Genomic DNA, 17,500 nt, shown 5'->3' with positions numbered 1-17,500 from the left:
TTCAACAAACACTTGAACACTGCCTGATGCCATGCCCCCCCTCCCCCCCCCCCAGGAACTGTTTGTGATACGTGACAACACTAGGTCTTGGCTGCAGTTTTGGAGCGACAAGCTCTGCTGATGATCAGTCAGCTGCCCTCTCTCATTTTATGTGATCCTGGAGAGTCTTTCCAGGTGTGTTTTGTTTTCTGGTTATACAAGCTTGTCTTCATGTTTCAAATTTACCTGGAGGGTAGAACAACAAATATGTTTAATAATCAATGGGCCAAGATAAATGAAGCCTGCAGGGGGAGGTGCAAAATAGTTCTCCCTGTACTAGACAGACCCTTTTGCCACAAGTGGGATTCATCCTAAGGAAAAAAATAATATTCCCACTGGGTCCGCCTCCTTTTTATTAGGAGTTTCCAGTGGGATGGAAGCAGTGAGCTTCTTTATTTTGACTGTGCCTCCCTTGGAGCTCTGTTGGCAGATACTGGGTGAGCACATCCCACAACAGCTCTGCCCAGCATAACCAACTTTTGGGGCTGCTCTGGCTCCCTAGGAGAGCTCACCACAAGAGAGATTATGATTGCTGTCTGGTATGGCAACCTTGCAGATTTTCCACCTCAGACATCCACTTTCAGTGTTTACATCAGCAGAAACCACTATAAACTCTGGTTGAATTTAATCCTATATTTATAGCCAAACAGCACCTAAAACCGTCATAAAATTGTAGACAAACATAATACACATGCTTACACATACTCCATTACAAGTACAGGTAATCCTCTTGGTAGCAGTGAAACTAAGGTCTAAGCACTACCATTATAAAGCCCAGTTTTACAGAATTCAAAACTCATCTATTAAATTTTACTCTTCGCTGAAACCTGCCAAGAATGGTTTTGGCTTCAAGTGGAAACTGTTCAAAAAATACACGTGGCCATTTTAAAGTTAAGTACAGAAAAAAGGTAAACTGGGATACTGAATGGCTCTGGAGCTATGTAATAGGCTATGAGGCCTTTTCCTCAGGGTTACCACTTCAAAATCTAACCCAGGTTAATAGTGAACGTTATTAACCTACGATGGTGGTACAATGACCTCTATGTGAAATGTGTTTGGTGGTCTCAGTCTAGCTCCTAGTGGAGAGATGTCCTCATAGCAAAGACCAACTCCCAGTTGGCATCAATTTCTGCAATTGGTGACAGTCTCAAAAGTGAATTGGAGGACTAAGTGAAATGTGAAGTGATGCTTTCTCTCCTACAAGCACTCCTTGCAGAGCAAAGTTGAGGCTCGGTGGTAAGGCACTGTTGGTAAGTTTTTGTGACTACTACCTTTGCAATACCTGTTGGTTAAGCAGAAGATGTCAACCTCCAGATCTATAAGTGGGCATTGCCTGGGATTCTCTGCTTGGTGTCTCCCTCTAGATATCTTGTTTTGACCCTGTGACCTACACCACAGTCCCTGTTTTTCATTTTTTGTCTCTCATAATTAGTTAAATTCTAGGTCAGGGTGGGCAAACTATGGCCTGAGGGCCAGATCCGGCTCACGAGCCATTTTAATCTGGCCCTTGAGCTCCCACTGGGGAGTGGGGTCTGGAGCTTGCCCAGCTCCAGCGCTCCAGCCAGGGAGCAGGGTCGGGGGCTGCTCCATGTGGCTCCCGGAAGCAGCAGCATGCCCCCCCTCCCACTCTTACATGTAGAGACAGCCAGGGAACTGCAGCCAATGAGAGCTGCAGGGGCGGTGCCTGCGGACAGGGTAGTTTGCAGAGCCAGAGAAGGGACATGATGCTGCTTCTGGGAGCGCCGCCTGGAGCCTGCACCCCTGAACCTCTCCCCAGCCCTACCCTCCTGCCCCACACTCCTGCCTCCCAAACCTCTCATCCCAGCCCAACCCCAGAGCCCACACCCCGAGCCGGAGCCCTCACCCCCCTCCCACTTCCCAAACCCCTGCCCCAGCCCTGATCCCTCTCCTGCCCTCCAAACCCCTCGATCCCAGCCCAGAACACCTTCCTGCATCCCAAACTCCTCATCCCCACCCCAGAGCCTGCACCTCCAGACAGAGTCCTCACCCACCCCCCTGCCCCAGTTCGGAGCTCCCTCCCACATCCAGAACTCCTCATTTCTGGCAATAGCCCACAGCCTGCACCCACAACGAGAGCCCTCATCGCCCCTCCCACCCCCCACATCCCAACCCCAATTGTGTGAGCATTCATGGCCCGCCATACAATTTCTATTCCCCGATGTGGTCCTTGGGCCAAAAGGTTTGCCCACTCCTGTTCTAGGTTCTGTGACACTTCCCCTCATCTGAAGGGACAAAATTTTTTTTGTTATTCCAGTGAGTTCCACCCTCCTCTCACAGATTTAAATAGGGTGACTCCTTTTGAAAGCATCGCATTCACAAATTAGAAAGAAAACTAGAAGTTTACCAGATATGATTTTGTAGTCACAAATGGTCTCAAAAAGAAAAGGAGGACTTGTGGCACCTAAGAGAATAACACATTTATTTGAACATAAGCTTTCGTGAGCTACAGCTTATGCTCAAATAAATTGGTTAGTCTCTAAGGTGCCACAAGCCCTCCTTTTCTTTTTGCGAATACAGACTAACACGGCTGTTACTCTGAAAATGGTCTCAGTTTCATCAGTGAAATTTGGTGATCACTTGGTCTAAGCAATCCTTTCAGGACACTTTTTAAGCGCTACACAGAGAGGCTTGTTGTTTTCTTCATTATTAAAAATGAGATCTAAAAAGAAAATGCACACAAAAACGAAATTGAAATCAGAGCATTTAGGGGTGCACATATGATTTCCATCAAGTCAACATCAATTTTGCAAGTTTAAGGGCTTTTGAAGCCAGTGTAAACCAAAAGCCAGGGCATTGGAGGTTAAAGCTCAAACAGTTTTTAAACTGCCTCATTGTACCTATGTATTGCAGCATGAACAACATAGTATGTTGTGAAGATAACTCTCAAATCCTGTTCAGAGAAGCCTGCAATATAGATATAACAAGGCATGTTAAGGGTGGACTTTCAGCCTTGAATATATAATTACCTAGCCATTGCTGGTTAAAGCCAGACACCTAATGTTCTTTAGAATGTAGCTTTTTCTTTGTGGATGTTTAGATCTGGGTTTTTTGTGCCTAGTAAATTTAATATTACTATAAATATGTTTCAGTAGAAATCCAATCCATCTAATGATGCATCCATTGCATCATTTACACCTATGCAAAGTAGCTGTAAAGTGCTACCATTCTTTACACCCATGTTGTACTTCCTTTGTACAGTTGTTAATGACTGTGCAAGGTAATAGAGAATCAGGCCTAGCATATTTAAATGTGTTATAAACAGTATCTATGAGGTTAATTTATATTTGGCTCATGTTTCTCAAGGGCTATTAACAATATATTGCTTTGTATTCTTAGAAATCAGTGGTACCCATGTAAATTGGCATTGTTATTGAAATAACAAAAGAAATCCCCTGGAGGCCATTTAGAAGCAGTTTGTTGCAGCCAAGGCTCCCAACTAGTTTAATTGTACTGGGCTATCACCAGCAGGAGAGTGAATTTCTGTGTGGGGGTGGAGGGTGAGAAAACCTGGATTTGTGCTGGAAATGGTCCACCTGATGATCACTTTAGATAAGCTATTACCAGCAGGACAGTGGGGTGGGAGGAGGTATTGTTTCATATTCTCTGTGTGTATATAAAGTCTGCTGCAGTTTCCACGGTATGCATCCGATGAAGTGAGCTGTAGCTCACGAAAGCTTATGCTTAAATAAATTGGTTAGTCTCTAAGGTGCCACAAGTCCTCCTTTTCTTTTTGCGAATACAGACTAAGACGGCTGTTACTCTGAAACCTGTACTCTTCCTGTTAGTTTGCTAAAACATGTATGCAAAGATATAAGGAATGACTGGGGAAAGCATTCAGTTTATAAATATGTGATTTGTGAGTTATATGTGCCTGTTGTTCTTGTTTCTCAGTTGCTGCTGTTCAGTGTACTTACGTGTGCCTACAGCATTGATGTCACCACTGTCAAACAAATAATCAAAAATTACAGCATAAGCCTTCATTCCTTGGTTCATTGGCAGCTTGTGGTACATAAGGAGTGCAGGATTGGGCCTTATATTCTGAAGGACACATTTTGTTTCATACTGTTAGAAAAGCTAGTGATGATTAAGAATGGATAGACAGGCGCGTGATTTATTACAAATGAAGTATTTTTTAGTGAGACAGAGTGTTTATTTTATTTTTCTATGTTATGAATTTCATGTTTTTGATCATTCATTTAGCCTTTCTTCCAGATACATTGGGATAGGTGTCAGACACTTTAAATGTCATTATAATCCAAATCCCGCACAGGAATATAAATGTTGCTATCATGGAAGAATGTAATGTAGAAATACTTCTTATTACACTGTAGTTTAAAATCTATTTTCCAATTACAAGAGCATATAACATTTTCTAAACAAATAGTCTAATTTTGTATACATAGGCAGCTTTTTTAATAGGATGCCACAATTGAAAATTACCATATAATTCTTAAGGTCCACTGACACAAGCACATGATTAATCTCTTAATGAAAACATGAGGATTGAGCTGTGTTTTGCAGTGGAAATCACCTTTTTGTACTTTTTACTAAGAGCAGGCAGCAGATTGTTTTGATCAATTGGAAACAATTAAAACAAAGTTTGTGGGGCTTTTTACAGCTGCATTTAATAGTGAAGACCAGACTCTTTACCTCTGATTAAACTGGTTGCTGTGATGCCCAACTATTTTTACATTTGTCTGAAAGTGGTGAGTTGAAACTTTAAACGTTAATCATGAACTTGACTGAAAAAATACTCAGCTGTATGTCAGGGTAAATATAATTCACTATATTTACTGTGTGGCATGCATAGAAATTTCTCTTTTGATTCTGAAAACTACTCGGATGCATTAAACTATGTTTGGCTGGAGAATCAACCAGCACTACCTGTTTCAACAGTGAATTTGAGTTAAATAAGATGGGTCAGAGGAAAGCTGAATACCCTATTTGCACATTAAAAGCTGATCATTAATCCTATATTTTAACTCTACAACTGTCAGGAGCTATTATTTCCCAAAGAGTCTGACAGTTCAAGGGATAAACTAGAGTGGGTCCCATTATAAAGGTCTATGAATAGACGTCAGAATAGTTAGCGTATCAAACCCCAACGGCTATTAAATGTGATACTTTAAGAATCAATTTGTAGCTAAATTAAGGCTGAAGGATATGAATCCTGGGACAGATGCTAACAAAATAGGACATATAACTTATAGTGTGGCTTTTTAAATACAATTAAGCAGATATAAAGAAATGGTTTTTAAACCTTCAAACATCCATTGATATTCTTCCCCCTATGCTTGGAAGCTTCTACAGAAAAGAGATCAAACTAGGTGATGTGCTGAAATATTGCCTTCAAAATTATGTTTTCAAGTGACTTTAGTGCAGATCAATAAGAGAGCTGATAGTTTACAAGTATTTGAGAATATACAATAAATAAAACCAAAGAGCTCTCTTTACAGAAAATTGTAGTTTCTAACAGGACATCCTGCTGAGTTTTATCTGTGTTCATTAGGCTTTAAAGCTGAGATCGGCTAATTCCGCATGAAAAGATCTGGGCACTTACAAAACCAAATAAGGGGTGATGCTGTACTTAAGCTTATTAAGAAGTTTTAGGTTAACATTAAAACCTGTTTAAAATGGTTTGTTCATAAACAGTGGCTCATTTCACAATACTGTACCATCAGTCTGATTCCTAACAGGAACAAACCAAGCTATGAGGAAATCAGGTAAAACCTGTGCAATTGCAGCTAAGTTTTTAAAGTCCATGGACTTTGCTTCCACGCCCTCAGCAATTAAAATCTTAAACATAAAAGGCTCCATTCACCACTGTGCTTCCCTAGTTTTATGCCAGGGTAGCTCCACTGAAATCAGGGAATCGGGCCCTGTGTATATAATTATCTGAAGGGGGAGGACTGGAAAAAGATTGACAATTGCACTCTACCAACAGAAATTTTGTAGCTATCATCCAACGTTTGTTTCTGTTACATCTTTCTATTTAACCGTTTGCATTTCAAAGTACTGGAGACATTAGAGACCTTTATAAAAATGTGATGATTTGCTTAAGATATAAGTGCCTCTGTACTTAGAAAGTTAATCATTATTTATTATTCAGAGTAGGTTGTAGATATAAAATATTATGCATAATGTGGCCACAGGTCATTTTAATAGCTGAAAATGGAACCCAACTCTTTATTTAGGCTATAGAAGAACAGAAAAGAGTTTATTACAGTAAATACTCATTCTTTATTCTGTTCAGAGCAAGCTGAGAAATGAATGGAAACTCCATAAAAGCCCCACTTCATACTTCACTGCTTATTACAGATTTTAATATTCCATTTGAGACAGCTAAAAGACCTGCACTATCCTGGACCATAATATCTAGTGAATCATTTTCTGTTTTTGATAACTTTGGATTATTTATTTCTGCCTTTTCTCATACTGTGAAGCACAATTAACTATTAATCACTGTATAGCCTATCATCCCAGTCTCCTTGCTCAGCCAGTTCTAGTCATCTTCTCCAGGATCACTGTCTGAATCCCATTCTTCTCCCCAGGCCCAGTCACTTTGCTCAAGCAGTTCCACCCTCATTTTGCCCCAATGCCTTGTCTTTTGTCCTCTTGCCCAACCTGTCCCAGTTGTCCCCTCCCGGATCCTCATACTAGTCTTCCTCCCTTATCCAATCTAAGTCCCTCCCAACCCCTTGTCCTAGTCCTTTTGCCCAGCCAGGCCTAGTTTTCCGCCACCTGCCCAAACTGGGTCCTAGTTCCAGTCTTCTTGCCCAGCCAGTCCCAGTTTCTCTCCCCGCCCTCCAGTCCCAGTCTCGCTAGATCTCTTGTTCCAATCTACTCTTTTTCCCTCTCCCTGGTCCAGCTTTTGGACTCCCTGCATTTGAATCAGACAGCTCCCTCCTGCTCCACACTGCATGGGTGCCACTGAAAGCACAGAAGAGAGAGGCTCCCTTGTTCTCAGTTCCAGTGCCTAGCCCCACCCAGGACCATATCAGCCATTACAGAGAAAGTCTGGCTTCATTCCTGTAGCCTAGGGCTGGAGCATGCTCAGTTGCTCTCCACAGTGGTTCATGCACAGTCTGGTTAGCAGTGGGAGATGGGAGAGACTTAAGGATGCTCATGAGAAGAGGTAACATGTGGGGGAGGGCATGCAGGGACATGTGCGTCTCCAGGGTTGCTGCTTGGCTTGTACTGAGCATGCTCACATGGACTAAGCATGCTCAGTAACACCTGCCGAAGCTGCTGCCCTCACTCTGCCCCCTCAAACCCTCCTCTCCCCCCACTATCTGCAGGTAAGGGTCATCTCTGCTCATGAAGACAGAATCTTAGAAGATTTTAGCTAAAATCAAAGCAGTCTCTACTGAGGATGTGCAAACTGCGATTTTTTTCAAAGGTTTATAACTTGGCCAGATTAGGGCATATTTTCATGGAGAGGACAAAAGGCACATCCCTGCCACAAAGACCACCCTCTCCACATTCCAAGTCCATGCTTTAGAGCATGAGGGAGCTAGAGCTGTTCAAAGAACAGGTCATTAAAATGTTTTAATATGGGCCAAACTATATATTCTTCTCCAGACTCATTCTCTGAAACGACTGAACACTTTTAGCTGAAATTTTGCAAAACAATTCAGTCTGAGGCAGACACCTCAGAATATAAATTTCAGCGCTGAATGGTTAAAGTTTGGCAAAGTTATATGCAGGGTTTTTAAATGGAAAGTGGGAACCTTAATAATAGAGCATGCTACCAGCCCCTCTAAAAATATATTTATTTATATGCACACAGAGGCTAAATGACTATATTGGTAGGTGTGGATGTGTATACATACACATACATAAACATGCCTGTGTACTGAAAATTTGTCTAGTGTTCAGAATAATTTGTTTATATGTGATATAGCTATCTATCTATCTATATATCCCACTGACTTCATTTGGAGAAGGATGATCAGTACTGTAATCTTATTAGAGGAAAATCGGTTCAGAAACCATGTCCTACTTTTGTTAAATGCAATAATGGAGGGTAGTTTACACAATTGACTGTTTATATTTTGACATATTAATTACTCATCTAGCTTGTGAAAATGGGTTGAATCATTAAAGAAAATCTAAATGTCACAATTAAGAAAACATTTCTTTAGAGGGCAATAAATCCAGGTGTATAAAAATAGGCTTCTGTTTGTAACCTTTAAAAGAAGAAGTAACTGTTCTTACTGTCTTTCTTGCAGAGAGCCAAGTGCAATCACCACTAAAGGAAATGATTCAGTTCAGCTCAGTTTCAGCAGGAACGTTAATTGTGATGTGTATAAAATGTAAGAATATCTGTGCCTGCTAAGCACACACAAAGGTTTTGATTTGCATAAAAATAGTGCTGAATTGGAGTGGAAACAATGAAAGAGTGTATAGGTAGTCACCTGCCCCACCACCCTGTCTCTGTCTACTGAAAGGGAGTTTTTGGTTTCATGGCAGAAACACAAATAAAGCATGAAGCTAAATAATTAAAGCCTGGCATTATGGGCCAAAGTAGTTTATTGTTATCTGGAGAGTATTTGTGCATTACTGACAAAGATTATTTTGAAAGATTTTAACTGTTTTCCTAAGAGAAAATGTAATCCTTTCTAGCATTTGCAAAACTTATATTACATCAGGAAAAAAAATACCCAGCAACACAGCACATCTGCTTATCTGAAACCTAATATTGTTATTGTAAGGTTTTGTAAAACTCACTTCCTGTCTTTATACTTACACAACAGGATATTTAAATTACAAAGACAATGAAGAAGCTAGGCAAAATGTTCAAGTATTACTCTTGACATCAAATATATTGTGGTTAATTTGATACTATGATTCCTGTTGAAATAACTTGCAGAAATAATTAGTAAACACAAGGTCACTCCTAGAGTAGTGTTAATTAAACAAGCTATAATTATTAAAATAAACAAGCACACAGTTTAACCATTTTATCAGCTGTTCCACTATTCTGTGAAAAACTAATAACTTCCTATTATAATGCCAGCCATTAGCCCCAATACACTTAAGGGCCTATCGCTGTTCCATTGTTAACTTGGTCTTCAAGGTTTAATATCACAGATGTATCAAATAGCAGTGGGTTGACACTTAGCACACAGGTGTGTCTGGATGTTACTGTTTCTCATACATCAAAATTAAATCACATCAGCCAGATCATATATAGAAATAAAATTCTCATTTTCAGACACCGTTTATTTGCTTCCTAAATCTGAACATGAATGACGTTTAAGTCCATAACAAAAAGCCTCTAAGTTTAAAAAAAAACAAACTCTCCATCAATATCATTTTATTTATATTCAGTTTATATTGATGAAGCTATTTTTAGCCCAGGAGTCCTTATTTGTGGGCACTTATGATTTATATGCTTTGCCATCTTGGAAAGCTAATAGGAACCAAGCTCGCACCCATTTAATTGCCATTGACAGCTGCCCAGCCTCAGTGGCTCTGTCTACACTAGCTTGTCTTTGAGAAATGACTTGCCATTGTACTATTTCCACTGAAGCTCCTCTGGCAGCAGCAATGGTGAGAGAGTTAGGGTAGAATAAGACACAGGCATTTTTAACCATCATGTCATATAAGTCTGCTCAAAGCAGTCTTGTCTATGCTAGACTTCTTGGGGAATCTTCCACCATTGAATTAATGCCAGTGCAGCTCCACTAATGGTATTTGGTGGTGTTAATTCAATGCTGGAAGATTCCCCAAAAGAAGACTAGCATAGACAAGGTGCAGGTAGCTACTAGAGTTTTCGCCACTCTCTTGTCTAGATCTGCTCTCAGCAAGGTTAACTCTATTTAATTTTGAAAAATGAAACTGGCGGCTTCTTCATGATTTATTTAATAATAAACTGTCATACTAGTAATCTGTAGCTCTCAAAGAGCTTTACAAAGTTTAAGTATCACAAAGCCCATTTCACAGCTGGGGAAACTGAGGCACGGAGACGGTGACTTGCTTAAGATCACCCAGTGCCAGCACTGTGAACAGTACCCAGGTTGCCTGACTCCCTGTTTTTCCCAGACACAACAGACTATTATCAAGCTAAATTTAGCTTAGTTCAGTGTCCTAATGGGCATAGCTACACCATCTCAGGAGAAGCCTCTTGCTCCTGGGCAGAGTAATTTGCTAGAGCCCTTTACTGGGTGTAGAAGCTTACTCCCCTAACCCTCACATTGTTCAGCAATACTGGATGAAAATATCCGAAGGGGCAGAGCCAAGGCTCCATCTACTCTTATCCACTTCTTTCCCTCCCTGATTAGTGAGGGGAGGGATTTACTGGGCATGCAATCCATTCTCTTCCCCCATGACTGGACCCAGGGTTCGGGGAGCCCTAAAATGGTCACAAAGGGGGCAGCTGGAAAAAGTCTCACTGTACCTTATCCACCTGAGTGAGTGCCGGGCAAAATCTGTCCTATAATAACAATGATGAGCTCTAAGGTAGGAATAAATCTTTTGGCTAAGATAAAGTGTATGTATACCTTCTGTTAGTATATATTTAGCATGACATTATACTTAGTTTAGTAAATGGATGCTATCTATACCATATCTATCGCAGACGAAAAATATAAATCAATATAATTCATTCATAGGTTTATGGACCCAAAGTTCTCCAGGGAGTGTTGCAAATCCACATAAAGGTTTTGAGGGCTACGTTTTGCATCCACATCTCTGATTTAGCTTAAGTAAGTGTAAAAATCATGTCGTTCTCTGTTGACTACATATCTGAAGAAGCTGAGATGCATGAGTAAGCCAGTTAATATAAGGTGCAACTTTAAGTTACATAAACTGGCCACACATCCACTTGTTTTAGACAAAGTGTAGGAAGAGCTGTATGTGTGCTGAATCCAGTGAGTTTTGATCAGATAATGCCCTTTTTTGGAGATTTTCCACCTCACATTTGGAAGTTATGTGGATCTGGAAAACCACATTTCTTTGTAATATGGTGGGAAATGATTAAATAAGAATGTTACTGTCAGTCTCTCAAATGCCTAATCTTACAGGTCTGGAAATTTACCAGTGAACTGCTGAGGGAAACTTTTTTACTCTTAATATGGACTAAACATATGTGGCAGTCAAGGAAAAAACACTTGGCTAAAGACCAAACAGATATTTCCTTTTCTAAATGTCCTTGTGAGCAAGTGCGAAAGTGAATGGGATGTTTGCATGAATGACTTCACTAAGACTTTGTAGAGCAATACTATTGCACAGGATTATAGCAGAAGAGTGTGCAAAGTAATAGAGCTATATAATTCTTTGCAGCCACTAAGGGACTGGGGTGGAAGCGACGCACAGATTGCGAAGTGTGTTGGGCCACTGTTAATGTTCTGTTGCATTGTCCTCACTGAGCGATGGCTACACTGCAGTTGGATGTGTGATTGCAGCATGTGTAATCTAGCTAGCTCAGGCATCAATAGCTGTGAAGCCACAGCAGCACTGATTTCAGTACAGGCTAGTCACTGAGTATGTATTCAAGGTACTAGGTGTACTTGTCCTGCCCATGCTGCTGTGGCTTCACTCCTACGGGTACCCAAGCTGCCTAGATTAAAGCTATTTTGGGTATGCCCAACATGGCCATTGCAATGTAGAAGTAGATTGAGAGGCAGGACTAGTAGCAGAACAGCACTGAGGACTGGCTATTAAGACTCACTGCAGGCAGAGATCGTTGAGAAGAGCTGGTCCACCTCAGCAGCAGAAACTCAACTTTTGACCTTGCCAAGCTGACACTGGCTGGGCCACCACTAACCAACTACCCCTAGTCCTCCACAGTGCATAAAAGCTGCTGAAAGCAGCAGCAGTTTACAATACATTTGCACCAGACCGTACGCTTCCCTCAGAGCAGAGTATACAAGATGCTGTATTTCCTATGCTTTTCCCCTCTCCACCTGGCCGTGCCCCCAGCTGTTACTAGTAGCTGACCTCTCATAAAATGGCACTGAGACAACAAAAGGGGCTGCATCATGAGAAAATGCTACCACGTAGTCTCCTTTCCCCTCCATGAAATCCCTTGATTCACAATCTCGCTCCTCCTCACTAAACAGTAAAAGGGAATCTATGCCCCTAAATTAGATACTGGCATTTTACACTGGGTTGGCCCTTAAGGGAGCTAGGCATCCAAATCACATTAAACTGGACACCTAACTCCCTTAAGTTCTTTGAAAAACCTAGCATAAGTGTCATGAAGGCAAACCAAATGGACTTGCCAGTATGCACTCACACATATCTTTGGACATTAGTACCTGTTTTATTGAGAAATGGAATGTTGGCTAGGACAGCTTTAGCAGCAACATTCTGTTAGCAGGGTTTGGTTTTTTTTGTTTTGTTTTGTTTTTGGGGGTTTATTTTTGGCAGTATTGTCACTGAACATTATTTTGCCACATATTATGTTTATTACACTTTATCTCATTGAAATTAATAGGGTGTTTGCCCCCTTTGGTATCAATGGGATTTGCCATGACATTTTCATCTAGGAGGAATAATATCTCAGATATTGTGTAATATTACATGGAAACATTTTGCATAGTAATAACAGTGTGATTAGTGATGCATCTTATGTTATGAGAACATTGTTGTACCAGTGATGTGGACAGCAGCTGTACTGCATATTATTTTATTATGCATAACTCTTTTATTGTGCAAAGCCTCAGTGAAATGAAAAGGACACTTGCACCATTGATTTTAATGGATTTTTTTGCAATAAAAATCATATGCAGGAACATGGCGCACAGAAGGAATATGAGGACTGGTGTATATGAGAACTATTTTATGGTGTGAACACTTGTGTATTAGTCTTAGAGAAAAAAAGCATGATGCAAATACAAATAAAATAGATGAGACATAAACCCACAATAGCAACATTCAAAATCAAGGATTCCCCTCTGTCTTTAAATTACCCTATTGTGCCTCTGGAATAAAGTGATTTTTGTTCTGGAGTAGAGTGTCCACACAAGATGCTATTCCAGGATAGAGTCATTCATTCATAGATTCGAAGGCCCGAAGGGATCATTTTGATCATCTGCTGTTTAACACAGGCCATAGAACATCTCCAAAATGATTCCTAGAGAGCACAGTGTTTAGCAAAACCATCTACTCTTGATTTTAAAATTGTCAGAGATGGAGAATCTACCAGCTATTGCTCCAGTAAGCTAGGCCAATTTATACATAATACATAATTGTACAATTTCCTTTTGTAAATGAGATCTCACACTATTTCAGATGCTCTTAACATTACCCAATCTTCTGTTGCCTCTGATTCAGCCATATTAGCTGCCACACAGGACCTAGGCTCAACAAGGTGACAAGAATTAAATAGCAGCCCAAATGCGGAATTCCTTTACATTTCCAAGCTCGTCTGGACATCCGGAAAACTTACTTGAACAAAATTTTTGTACTTAATAGGCAATTGTACTGTAGAGTGACTCTCAGCATAATATACCCTTTCTGTACTTATTTTAATAACACACTGAAAAGAAGTAATGGGGATTAATCTGTAGAAAATAAAGAGGTAGAAGTGCATGTTCAGATCCTGAGCGCATTGCATATTACTAAAATATCTTTAAGTCCTCACCACAGAGGTTTCTGAAAACCTAGCAGGCTCTAAGTAAGGCCTTTGTTGACATGAGTACCTCACTTGTTACAGAATGCTCGGGTTTATTAGCTTTGGAGTTTAACAGGGGAAAAAAAGCAAACGACTCTCAAATTCTGTAGCTAACTGACTTTAATGGCTCACTTCTGCCTTTCAAACCAAATGAAAACGATTACCTAAAAAATCTTCTGAAATTTCTGTTCAATATTAGAGTATTTTTAATACTAGTAATTATGGGTATTTGTTTCAACTTCTTTCTCATAATAGCAAGGGATAACTCAACTGGTTCACAGTTCTGAATGATGTAAAGAAGATTTATGATTTTTGTAGGATTTATGTATAAATTAGGAGATTAGTCCATTTGGCAGGAACATTCATAGAGAAAAGAAACAGTCTATCAGCAATTAAGAAAAAATCAGTGGCAAGTTTTTGGAAGAATTCCCATTCTCAGACCAGTTTTAACTAAAACTGTGCATATTTTTCATGACTTGGGTTTATTATTATTTTTGTTATACCATAGGTATTCATTGTGCTTTTACTGCTTTAACTATGTAATATTATTTCAGAAACACAAACAACACTGTATAGGTTTAGAAGTAATAGATCTAAAATCCCATCATACCTACCTACAAATGTCAAGATTCAATTGTAATATGCAGGCAATGCTATATTAATAAATGGGTTACAGCCACAAACATCTGATTTGAATACAGACCCGGTATTTGAGCAAAAGTTCAGAGGGCTTCAGATTCAGGGTTTTGGTTTGCCTCATTGTAATGTTAGAAGCCATTTACAAAATTTGGCTCAGGCCTGAAATGGGATCTGCATGAATGGACATCTGTGCTGTTGTGGAGCCCATGTGGATCTGATTGCATATCAGAGCCCTGGATTTCAAACACCACTGAAGTTTGAAGGTGTTCAGATCTAGGATTCTGATTTGGGCACATCTCTAATTACTATCTGCAAATGTTCAAATTTACACTTAGATCATACAATTTTGGCAAATTAAATATGTTATGCTAGCTTTTTTTCCCCTTCTCCTGCTTGTCAGTACAGGCCTTCATCTCAGTGCTTATGGCATATTATGTTACGATGCTAAAACTCCAACAAACTTCCTCTTAAATATGTTACTTCTACTCTGTTGCTCTTGATATTGATGGCTATTTTGACCTTTGCAGTTCTCTAATTACTGAAGCTTTAAAATAGTACACATTAGATAAAATGTTCTCTTTTTGAAGTTCCTTTTTCCTGGCGTGCCTGAGTTGAAAAACCATATAAACCAAGATTATTAGAACACAGAGACTATTACATAGAAGTTGAGGGAAATTTTGACGAATGTTTGCAAAAACAATTAGCTGTTTTGTTCCACTTTTACTTACGGGGGTATTTCTCCCCCTCGCCCCCATGTGATAATTTAACTCAGTAGAGGATGGTACATACATGAGTTTTTCCCATGCTGTTATATAAATTGTTCAAAGCAGCTTGCTTATTAAACTCTACAAAACAAGCATTTGTGCAATCTCTTTTCTGCGTTCCTTTAAGTGTATGAAAGATCACCAAATAATATACTGTTTTAATGGTAGCAATCAATCTATTTGGTTTTATGATGAGAGTTATATTTGACATGTTATAGGTCATTTTAGTTGTTGTCCTTTCTTTGTTCAGTCCAGTTAGAAAAGAGTACAAACACTCTGGTACAATCAGTTATGCATGGGGGGACATAATAAGATTTTTTGGGGCTGAGAAATAACCATTTGTTTTGCCTTTCCAAGAGTGCAGCACGTTAATGGTTCGGGTTCAGTGTGCCGAGCGATTAGCATATTGTAGTTCCATAATGAGTAATCAGCATGGAAAGAAAAAAGACCACTGAAATAAGACCTACCAAAGATAGGAACTCTTTAAAAACAGGCATCCTTACTGAATTTGTCTTTCTTAAAATTAATTCTACTTTGTGGCCTAGTTCCTTTTATTTCTAAAACTATTATGGGCCACATCTGTGGAATCCCATATCTGCTATTTTGAAACCAGCTGCTGTTGAGATTCTTTCAGTTAAGTTGAAATTAAGAACAGGTTTGTGGGTTCCCTACCTGCTGTGAAGCCCTGATGTAGTTTATAAAATTGCATATGGGTGAGAAAATGTGACTGCCTGGGTTGGAAAAGTTGGTATTTTTATATAGTACTTAGTATGAAGTTAAAATAACCATGTGAACTAAAGGTGTACTTACTTTGCAACATCAACTTTTTCAGCTTTCTTCCTCGGTGCCATTGTAAAGGCGCAACTGAATAAGTGGATTTAAAACAGAATGTGAAATCTGGATTTAATTGAACCAAAGTGTAGAAATAAGAATCCTTCTATAGCTTAGCAACTGTGTTTATGTAAGAGGGAGAAATGACTGACATGACAGTTAAAATGCTGATTCCGTGAGAGAGTTCACAAGATTAGTTCTGTCATAAAGAAAAATTAGGTTGATTATAATATGGGTCACACATGGGGCTATAGAGTCAACTCCTGCTCGCTTTACTCATGTGAGTGGTTCCATTAAAGGCAGTGGGATAACTCGCATGAGCAACGCAAGCAGGATTTGACCCACATCCTCACACACCCATGAAATAATAACTTGTCGTTAGACTTGCCAAAAACTCTGGTGTGGTTACATGTTGAGGGAATCTTCAGATGTAGAAAGGTTGTGTACACACTTTAAGTTCGCCTAATGGAAAGTATTATTTCAAACTATTTGCTGGATTTATGCGTGACTAAACTAACAGGGCACGAGAGCTTGACCTCCAGCTCATGCAGATTCACAGAACATCAGTATGTAAAACTATGCTGGATAGTGGATAATGCATTGGCATCATACAAACTTCAGAAAGGATCTGGCACTGTATGGCTACTAAAGAATATCCATATTTTTGTGGTGTAGAAGTAGATTACAAGTCAATGTATTTTACCAGAAAAAAATGTATTTGTTACTGATTGAAACCCTTTTTGTTTCACCGTGGAATTCAAGCCACAGATAGAAATTAACCGTGGTAGTAAACCAGCTGGTTAGAATGGCATTTAACAAGTTTTAATTGCAGATAGTCAGAAATATTGGTAAAATGTTACTTTAAAACATAATCACTGATCATTGTTGTGCACAATAATCTTTGTGGTTTCTCAGATATATATGAATTATAGGGGTGGTATAGATACTCATATTTGTAAATTCTGCCTATACTATCTGTATTTCTAAATTCAGTAGAAAGAATCCATTTTAGAAAGGTAAATAATAGATAGTAGAAGTTCATTTGTTTTCATTGTTGTTGTGGCTTGTTTTACCCTGGGTATACTTTGTATGCAAAAAGCCTGGGTTAGATAAAAACAGGAGATGAAGGCAGAGTTACAGACTGTAAAGCTGAGGGGTTTATTTGGTAAGGAATGTTTTCAACAAACTTGATGAGAGACACCAAGAAAACTGCCAGTTTGAATGAGTCCTGCAATGTGGAGGTAGAATCTTCCAGAGACTAGGGGCCTCAGGTCATCCTGATAAGCATTATTTAGATGTACTTTATAAATTTCAGATGTATTTCTACCAAAAAATCATACTCAACAGCACTAGAATTAAATAACTCTGAATTAGCATACAGTGGAAACTAAAACAACGGTATCCGCTAGTTACAATTCATTGAAAGTATCTGTATAGATGATACGAATATGTAATATTTAATCAAAATTTGGTTGGTTTGCCTGCCTTGACGTTTTTATATATGTTTTCACCTCCCGCTTTTACAGCGACACAGCCTTTTATTCCTTGATATTCTATTATAGTGTTTCTCAGGAACCTTTCTTAT

The sequence above is a fragment of the Lepidochelys kempii genome, chromosome 2 (assembly GCF_965140285.1).
Source record: "Lepidochelys kempii isolate rLepKem1 chromosome 2, rLepKem1.hap1, whole genome shotgun sequence".
In the NCBI taxonomy this organism is placed as follows: domain Eukaryota; kingdom Metazoa; phylum Chordata; order Testudines; family Cheloniidae; genus Lepidochelys; species Lepidochelys kempii.
This window is presented reverse-complemented; position numbering follows the sequence as displayed.